The following is a 10,008-nucleotide window of genomic DNA, read 5'->3' as shown; positions in this document are numbered from 1 at the left end:
AAATAACACCGGTAATTTTTACAGAGAATATGTGAGACTTTAGAGAAAAGTTTAAAGAAGTTATTTATTCTGGAGACTTTTATAAAAGGAAACTTTTTTTTTTCAATTTCATGGTTTTCAAATAAAATCCACAGCTAGACAATTGGTCCTTAAGCCATCTAAGGAGAACCTAAATATTTTCCTGAACAAGAGTTCAAATAAATTTTAAAAGTCCATCACCATAGCATAAAACAAATTTCCCAGTCCGTGGTTTTCAAACATCCATTCCTTGGTTTCTAGCTCTGTTTTGATTTTAACTTGTTGGAATTAATATTACTAGAATGAACACGAGTGCCAATTCTTTACTTAAAAAAAAGTCATCATATCTCTTTTAATACAATATAAACTAAAATATACAGAATTTATTAGGAGATAGTCTATACATGTTTTATGAATGAATAAATAAGCTGATTTTTAAAATATTAAACCATCAGATGAACCCAGTGCAGACAGCCAGTCATACAGCAGCTCAGCCTTTGTTCCAGGATTACCCAGTTTGAAGTTCATTCTTCTCGAGGAGCTCACGGTCTTCTAAGCGTCCACCACGATCAACAAAGGAGTTAAAGAATTGAATCTTGGAAATTGAGTCTGTGAGAAATATTGTTTAGAATGGATTTAGACCTCAGAACCTCATTTCTATCTGAATCATGCAGGGATGACTATAAGTTAGAAAATATGGACTTTAAACCTAGCCAAAGACCTGCTCTCCAAAAGGTGGGGGCCAGAGGTGTATCTGGGTTTCAGATCACTCAGCTCAGCTTATTTCAAAACAGCAATAACTCATGTGCAAGGCAGACACTGCAAAGGCTCTATAAGTCATGTCACTCATGGCTACAGCCAGAAAAACAGCAAGAATGAAGTGATTTTTCAAGTTTCTTAGAACAGTTTATGATCAGCAGGTACTGCAGTGACAGCTCCACACTGAAGGAAGAATGGGAATCATGTGGCAGAAACCTGGAGACATTCATGGAGGACATGAGTGGTGACTGCGTGCAGCCCCCTGGCGTGGTTCACCTGCGCATGCAGGGACAGGAAGTCCTCTTCTGAGGATGTGCCCTTAAGAGAAATCATTGTTCATCTAACAAAACAGTTGCCAATTGGATCCCAACAGAGGCAAATGTGAGGACACCCTTCTGGACTCCCCAAGATACCTCTCTGCAAAGTATGAAGGACAAGGAGATGAAGATAAAGAAAATGGTGGCAACATTTCTTTGAAAACTACTGAAGTAAATGACAGTATTACTAGTCAAGGCAGTCAAACACCTTCCCTATTCATCATTTAGGGAGAGGCCTGAAGAGGGAGATGTTTCTTTGGAGAATCCACTCAGCTCCAGAAGAGCACGTCTAGGCACCTCCAGGTCTCAGGAAGGACCCAAAAGGACCCTCTAATCAAGATCTCCTTATGGAGGTGGGACCAGTGTTTCGCTCCAGGTCAGACCAGATCACCCTTGAGCCTGCTCTTACCCACCAGAACAATGAGGGAAACTCCACATGTGGGCGACACCAAGAAAGATTCCACAGAGCCCAAAAGCCATTCCAATGTGAGGAGTATCCCAAGATCTTCAGTTTGGGTTTTTTAGAAATTCACATTTTTTATTTATGTATTCCTGATTATAAAGGCAATTTATTAATTTTAATGATTCCAGAATTTGTACAAATAAATGCTGTTCCACATGGCCATTGAAATAACTTTTCTGTGGTTCCCTGTCTTTGGACACGTAAGAACTGGAGGCAAAGCAATGTGGACTTGGAGAACTCCCTGCAGGCTCAAGATCAACCATCCCACATAGAAAAAAAAAAAAAGAAAGAAATAACTTTTCAGACTCTCATAGCCAGTTAGCCTGGAGGTCAAATCCCCCCAGTATCAACTACAACAATCAAGGCTTAACTACAACAAGACTGCGCACAAAGACCACTAGGGGGTGCACCAAGAAAGCATAAAAAATGCGGAGACAAAGAAACAGGACAAAACTGTCATTGGAGGATATTGAGTTCAGAACCACACTTTTAAGGTCTCTTAAGAACTGTCTAGAAGCTGCCGATAAATGTAGTGAGATCCTCAAGAAATCTAATGAGACCCTCGATGTTATGTTAAAGAACCAACTAGAAAATAAGCATACACGGACTGAAATAACGAATACTATACAGACTCCCAACAGCAGACCAGAGGAGCGCAAGAATCCAGGCAAAGATTTGAAATGCGAAGAAGCAAAAAATACCCAACCAGAAAAGCAAAATGAAAAAAGAATCCAAAAATGCGAGGATAGTGTAAGGAGCCTCTGGGACAGCTTCAAGCGTACCAACATCAGAATTATAGGGGTGCCAGAAGATGAGAGAGAGCAAGATATTAAAAACCTATTTGAAGAAATAATGACAGAAAACTTCCCCCACCTGGTGAAAGAAATAGACTTACAGGTCCAGGAAGCGCAGAGAACCCCAAACAAAAGGAACCCAAAGAGGACCACACCAAGACACATCATCATTAAAATGCCAAGAGCAAAAGACAAAGAGAGAATCTTAAAAGCAGCAAGAGAAAGAAACTCAGTTACCTACAAGGGAATACCCATACGACTGTCAGCTGATTTCTCAACAGAAACTTTGCAGGCCAGAAGGGAATGGCAATAAATATTCAAAGTGATGAATACCAAGAACCTACAACCAAGATTACTTTATCCAGCAAAGTTATCATTCAGAACTGAAGGTCAGATAAAGAGCTTCACAGATAAGGAAAAGCTAAAGGAGTTCATCACCACCAAACCAGCATTATATGAAATGCTGAAAGGTATCCTTTAAGAAGAGGAAGAAGAAGAAAAAGGTAAAGATACAAATTATGAACAACAAACATGCATCTATCAACAAGTGAATCTAAGAATCGAGTGAATAAATAATCTGGTGATCATAATAGAATCAGGGACATAGAAAGGGAATGGACTGACTATTCTTGGGGGGGGGCGGGGGGAAGGGGTGTGGGAGATGCGGGAAGAGACTGGACAAAAATCGTGCACCTATGGATGAGGACAGTGGGTGGGGAGTGAGGGCAGAGGGTGGGGTGGGAACTGGGAGGAGGGGAGTTATGGGGGGAAAAAAGAGGAACAAATGTAATAATCTGAACAATAAAGATTTAATTAAAAAAAAAAGAAATAACTTTTCAAAATAGTGTCTTTCCTGTAGTCACAATGACTTTCAGTAGTTAACCTATCCAAGCCTTGAGGAATCCAGTCTGTAAATGGGGATAGTACTACCAACCCCAGGATTATTATGAGGATTCACTAAATGATGTAGGTAAAGCACCTGGAATGTGAGGGCTCAAGAAATGATAGCCATTGCTGTCAATCCTAGTTCTGTATTGCCAATCTTATTAATTTGTTCAGATGACCTAAAATGTTTCATCAAAGCATGAATCTTATGTTAATTTTGCTATATTATTCCCTTAGAATGAAGAAAAATCAGGTAGCTAATTTCAAGTATTCAAAAGAGCTGTTCTTATACAGTCAAAGAAACATAAATACATACTGCAAAAGAATTAAGTGCATTATGGCTTATACCACATAATAAAATCTGGTCAGATTTTAGTTTGCTTAAACACAAATGTGATCTATACCATTGAATATTAATAATAAAATAATGATCTACATAAAAATAATTATCCATGCCACTGAAAATACAAATAGGTTTAGCTTGAAAAAGGAGAATGGGTTTTCAAAAGCATATATTTATTCTAAACACGTTTCTTTAAACCCCACCTACAATGTTAGTCTACAGAATATAATAAAAAAGTTATTTAACACCAACCGTTTATATTTCATGATCTGGCATCAGTTACCTTAAAAGATAAGAGCATGACTAATTTATAGTTTCTTTTCTAAACCTTTGATGTAGGTAAACATTCTAACTTTAACTTCTTGCCTTCAAGCACAGTTATGTTCTACTTTTCATAACCCAGTTGTAAAGATTTCCAGGAAGTAGCAACCTGATAGCAATTTTATTGGTAAACTCATTGTCAGAGACACTGACGTATTATGACCATATATCAGAAAAGTGAAGGCCAAACACTTGGCAATGGCCACTGGAATTGCAAATAGTGTCTTGGGCAGAAATTACAAAGCTATAGGGCAGAGATATCAAATGGGTCTCAATATATAAGACCAATTTTATTTTATTTATTTTTTAATCTTATAGAGTTGTGATAATAAGGTAATATGAGTAAAGAGTCTTGCATAGAATCCTGGTTACAATTCATTGACTGTACTGATCAAATTAGATATATTAGTAATCCAGACAAAGAAATTAGATGGCTGATTGCTCTTTTATAAAACATATATATTTTTATTGATTTTGGAGAGAGATAGAAACATCAATGATGAGAGACAATCATTGATTGGCTGCCTCCTGCACCCCTACTGGGGATTAAGCCCACAACCCAGTCTTGTGCCCTGGACAGCAATCAAACCCAGGACCCTTCTGTCTGCAGGATGATGCTCTATTCACTGAGCCAAACCGGCTAGGGCTGATTGCTCTTTATGAAGCCTTTCTCCCTCTACCTAAAGTTTTTCTCTTTGTAATAACTTTTGTGATTATGTTTGCATTTATTTACTTATATTTTTGGTATAAAGCTGTTTAAAGCAGGGATGCATTTCATTGTATTTGTACGTTATCTGACCATTATAGTTAGTAAATGTTTATTACAATTAACTGAAAGTTATGTCAAAAATGCATTTGGCTGTCTGTACTTAGTGCAACAAACTGTTTTCCAGTTATTAAATGACAGATAATGTTAGTGCATTTTTTTTTAAAAAAATGACATACAACTGATTCTTCTTATTCACAGAAATTATGTTCTATAAATTCACTACAAACACAGAATTAGCAAATACTGAGCCACTGGTCCTGGAGAAAACACAGGGTTAGGTTCCTGGGAGCCTCTAATCACAGTTTTGACACAAACCTATGCATAACCCTGTTTTATGTGTGTTTCTGTTTAAAGGCAACTTATTTTTTAAAAATCTTTATTGTTGAAAGTATTATATATGTCCTCTATTTCCACCCCATTGACCTTTTCTAATCTGCCCCTCCTGCCTGTCCCAGTCCTTCACCACTCTATTGTCTGTGTCCATGGATTATGCATATCTATATAAACAAAAGCTTAAGCAACCGAACGACCAGTCACTATGATGCACACTGACCACCAGGGGGGCAGGCTCTCAATGCAGGAGCTGCCCCCTGGTGGTCAGTGCACTCCCCCAGCCAACTCCCCTGGCTGGCCAACCTCCCGCAGTCCCTCCACCCAGCCGGCCGGTCCCAATCACCAGCCAGGCTGAGGGACCCCACCTGTATAGTAATTCGTGTACCGGGCCTCTAGTATGCAAGTTCTTTGGTTGATCATTTCCCACCCACCCACCTGCCCTTGCCTTCCCTGAGATTCCGCAGTCTGTTCCATGCTTCTACGTCTCTGGATCTATTTTGTTCACCAGTTTATTTTGTTCATTAAATTTCACATATGAGTGAGATCATGTGATACTTGTCTTTCTCTGACTGGCTTATTTGCTTAGCATAATACTCTCCAGGTCCCTCCATGCTGTCTCAAAGGACAAGCGATCCTTCTTTTTTACTGCTGCATAATAGTTCATGGTATAAATGTACCACAGTTTTTTTAGCCACTCATCTACTGATGGGCACTATAAAACCAATATTAGATGTTTGCTGGCTGAATTGTTGTACCGAGAATTTTGAGGATTTAAGTCAGTTGCTCTGGGAGAAAGAGTGTGTACTATGCTGTGATCTAAATGCAATGACTACCATAGGGAGGCAGAGGTGCTACATAAGACAAATGTCTCCAAGTGTGGTCAATTCTTACTAAATGCTGTTTTTGCTAAATGTTAAAAATGTTGCACAGTATTTTGCAGAGGTGGATGTAAACAGGATAAGCTCTAGAGAAAATAAACAGAGTATGGGTAGTCAATTGCAAAGAAGAAATCAAAGGGTAATTAGCCAAATAGTATGTATAAGGAATGGCTAAACCTCCATTCTAAGGGACAGAGTTTTGGATATGAATCTCGTTTCCTTTACTAGTTGCAAATAAACAAAACTACCTTGTGACAACCATGTCTCATTCTTTCTTCTTCTTTTTTTTTTTTATTTCTTAAAGTATTACAAAGAGTATTACACATGTCTCCTCCCCGCCCCCCCTTGACATTCCCCCGGCTTCCCCCACCCGCCAGGGTCTTGTGTCCATTAGTTATTCTCATATGCATGCATGTAAGTCCTTCGGTTGATCTCCTACCCCCCCAACCCTCCCCAGGGTTCCCACTGTAGTTTGACATTCTGCTCAATGCTGCTCTGCCTCTGTATCCATTTTTGTTCATCAGTCTATAATGGTCCTTATTATCCATAAATGAGTGAGTTCATGTGGTATTTTTCTCAGCTTCCCAGGGGCCGTCTCAACCTCACAGGGGCCGTTTCAACCTCACCGGGGCCGTTTCAGCCTCACCAGGTCCGATTCAGCCTCACCAGGGCTGTCTCGACTTCACCGGGGCCGTCTCAGCCTCACCGCGGCTGTTTCAGCCTCACCAGGGCTATCTTGACCTCACCGGAGCTGTCCCAGCCCCACGGGGGCCGCCTCGGCCCTACGGGGGCTGTCTCGGCCTCACAAGGGCCATCTCAGCAACACGAAGTTTGGCATTCTGTCCTTTGTTGGGCGGCTCCTTGCTGGACAAAATCTCCAGGTGTTCCTGGTGGCTGAATATCTGGTATGCTTGCTTGGATTTCATTTTCTACCAAGTGCACAGACTGCCTGTTTGCCGTCTCCCAGCGTCCCATGTGAGACTGGATCTGGTGGACCTGTCTGTGCGTTTGCTGGTACAGCGGTTCCACGTTGCCGGCCCAGCTGTGTCTGGCTCCGGCTTCCTCCGAACCTGATTCTGCTTCTTGAGTGTGTCCCTTATGTATGCGAGGAGTTGAAATCTGCATTCTGCTGGGCTGGGCTGCAGAAGTGCCAGTGGTTCTCTTTGTGCCACTAGCACAGCTTGGGTGGGGATGTAAATTGAGTAGGGCGGGGTCCCTGGGAATCACCAGGGCAGAGCAAGGGGCAATGGTGTCTCCACAACTCCTTGTCTCGCATCCCCGAGTGCTGGCAAGCAGCTCCGCAAGACAGCCACTCTCACTCTTCGGCCCGTTGCAAGGCCGTCCCGCCTCTCCCCCGTAGGGGTCTGGGACCTCAGGATTCCACCGCAAACACGCTCAGTGGATTTGAGAGTCTGCATCCCCTTCTGATTGAAAAAAACCACACATCCAGTTGCAGCCAGCCTGGCGTGTGACTCCGTACCTCCATTCTTGGAGCCTCTGCACAACCTACTCAGTCTCTATGCTCTTCTTTCTTTTCTTCCAGTTGTAGAGCTTCCACTGAGCCAGCTTTCCCATGGTTCTGAATGACAACTGTTTGTTTTATAGTTGGTAGTCTCGATGTTGTTGTGGGAGGCACCACGCACAGGTCTGTACCTTACGCCGCCATCTTGGTTCTCCTCTCTCTGGGCCTCAATTCTCACCGACAATGCGGCTCTCTAGGGCGGGGGCCACCTCTTCCTCAAGTTGGTGGTGAGGGCGCTGGGCGTCTCTTAAAGAGGCAAAAGCAGTCCTCTCCAGGATGCGCAGGAGCCTCCCAAGATGAGTGGGCAGAACTCAGGACGCCATGGAAGCCGCCCTGGCCGAGGGAGGAACCTGGACCAGGCCCTCCTGGACCTGCCGGCTCTGGGCTCTGTTACTCGGACCCTTGTCTCTCCCATGTCTCATTCCTGAATAGAACACCCCAAGCAACAAACCCCTTGAGTTTAGTAACAGAGGGAATGACTTGCCAGCTCTGTTTTAGTTTGGGGGTCTTACATGTGGCTCAAGGCAACTGGAGTCTCAGCATTGGGGTCCTACCATCTCACATCCTTGCTTCTTGCTGTGCATCTGCTTCATTCTCTCTGTGAAAACTGCCTCCCCCACCCCATATTTACCCTTACTCTGTGCAGGAGATGCTGCCCTCGCATCACCTGTGTTTACTGTCAGGAGTACAAGTAAGAAGCAGAAACTAAGTAGTGGTTCTCATCTGTAAAGAAAAGATATGGTCTCTACTAAATTCAAACTGAAAAAGAGGGAGTTCAGAGAATTGACAGGAAGATTGGTGGAGCAGGCTCAGGTAGGAACCAAGGAAGGGAAGGCGGAGTTCAGGTTCTGCCACAGGAATGGTCTGCTGAGACACAGGCACCATCAGAAAGGTTGTTTCCCCAGGTAGGGATTTTTCCCTGAAGTTAGGGAGGGAATAAAACCCCTTAACTAAGTGCCAGTAGGGTAGTTAATCACTTTAATTACGAACAATGACCCTTAAGCTACATAATCTTTACTCCCTGGAATGGAGATAAGAAACGCCCTAACCTTTGGAATAGAAATTGACAGGATTAAAATCAACTGGTATAAATACAGATGTAACAAGACAATAAAAGACAGAACTTGGCTGGCGATCCTGGCTAGAGATCCTGGCTAGGCTGCTGATCACCTGAATGCTGCCTCTGTGTCATTCCTTCTTCGCCGACTCCGTCCACAACTTTGGGAACCCCTGGACCTGCTGGGGTTGGACCCCAACACTTATACATCCAATGAATTGGTTGTTAGACAGCCCAGTCGAGGGGGAAGTAAACTGTAATACACAAGCACCAGCCCTTAAGGCAACGAAGGCATCAGGAACATTCAGAAATTAATGGTTTACTGTACCTCTCCACTAAGCTTGATACAATGAACCTTGTGTCAAGGCAGCTCAGCCAAGGGTTCCACAAGCCTGAGTGAGGGTGGTAAAGGATGAAGAAATGACAGAGAGAATAAGCTGGGTCTAGGTCAGGGGTGAGCAAACTTTTTGACTCAAGGGCCACAATGGGTTCTTAAACTGGACCGGAGGGCCGGAACAAAAGCATGGATGGAGTGTTTGTGTGAACTAATACATGTTAACACTGCTGCTGGTGAAGGAGCGGAGGGGAGAGCAAGAGAACCCTTCGCTCTTTTGGCTCCGCGGGCCGAATAGAACAGCGGAACAGGCCGGATCCGGCCCGCGGGCCGTAGTTTGCCCACGGCTGATCTAGGTGGATTTTCCTGTGCCTGGCTGAGGCCACAGAGAGAGATCCAGAGGCAAGCTGAGCCTTTATTTTATAGCCAGAGGTAAACAAGGTAGTGGTCACCATAGTTACAATGTTCTTGTGAGTTTCACTTGTTTTGGCAGCACTTGCTGCACCTCCCACAGCCCATTAGCTACCTAGGGAGGATCTAGGGAGCTCATTAGGTCATGTGCCCTCTAAGCTGGGACTTGTTTGTGGCTTTGCCAATAGGTCAGTCTGAGGCTTAACCCTACAGCCGTGCCCTACAGAATCTAACATTCTAGGAAGAACACTTTCCTTTTGCCTGATCCTCCAAATCTTCGCTTAGAGGGGTCCTCATATTCCTCCAAACTGGATTACCAGCAGTTTTGGCCAGGTGGAGGCAAGGCTACAGTGGTGTAAATCACTTCAGGTACTGAATGGAGCGAGGAGATCCAGGCTTTGAGTGGTTAGCACAGTGGGGTGGAAGGCATGTTTGGGGTCAGACAGTCATTAAGGAGCAAAGACCAGTGCATGCACCCTGTGTAGGACTGCAGACTTTCTAGTTACCAGGAAGAGAAAATCGTCACAGCCTCAGTGATGAAAGCAGCAGATTACTGACAGCTGGCAGGAGAGGTTTATCCTAAACACAAACATTTCCTGGCAAAATCACATGTTCCAGGATTAGAGCAAGCATGCCCCAACTAAACTGCACATTTTTTAAACTTTCAAAAAATTGAAAGCATTAAAATAATGCATTTCACTTTTGTAGGAACAACATATTTCATTCATTTTGTTTCAATTTTTCTCCTGCGTTTTTCATCCAGCTGATTCTTCCAGAATCAGAGTTCCAAGACTTGGGTCCTTA

General features: G+C 43.2%; 1 pseudogene across 1 annotated transcript; it reads left to right on the top strand.

The window, feature by feature from the left end:
* The first annotated feature begins 714 nt into the window (after window positions 1-714).
* On the top strand, window positions 715-1,723 carry LOC308522940 (zinc finger and SCAN domain-containing protein 4-like; annotated as a pseudogene). The gene has a single exon. The product of its transcript is annotated as a zinc finger and SCAN domain-containing protein 4-like (transcript).
* The last annotated feature ends 8,285 nt before the right edge of the window (window positions 1,724-10,008 follow it).

The sequence above is a fragment of the Myotis nattereri genome (genome assembly GCF_964212035.1).
Source record: "Myotis nattereri genome assembly, chromosome: 8".
NCBI lineage: Eukaryota > Metazoa > Chordata > Mammalia > Chiroptera > Vespertilionidae > Myotis > Myotis nattereri.
Note: the sequence above shows the minus strand (reverse complement) of the source record. Positions and strands in the feature narration are given on the sequence as shown.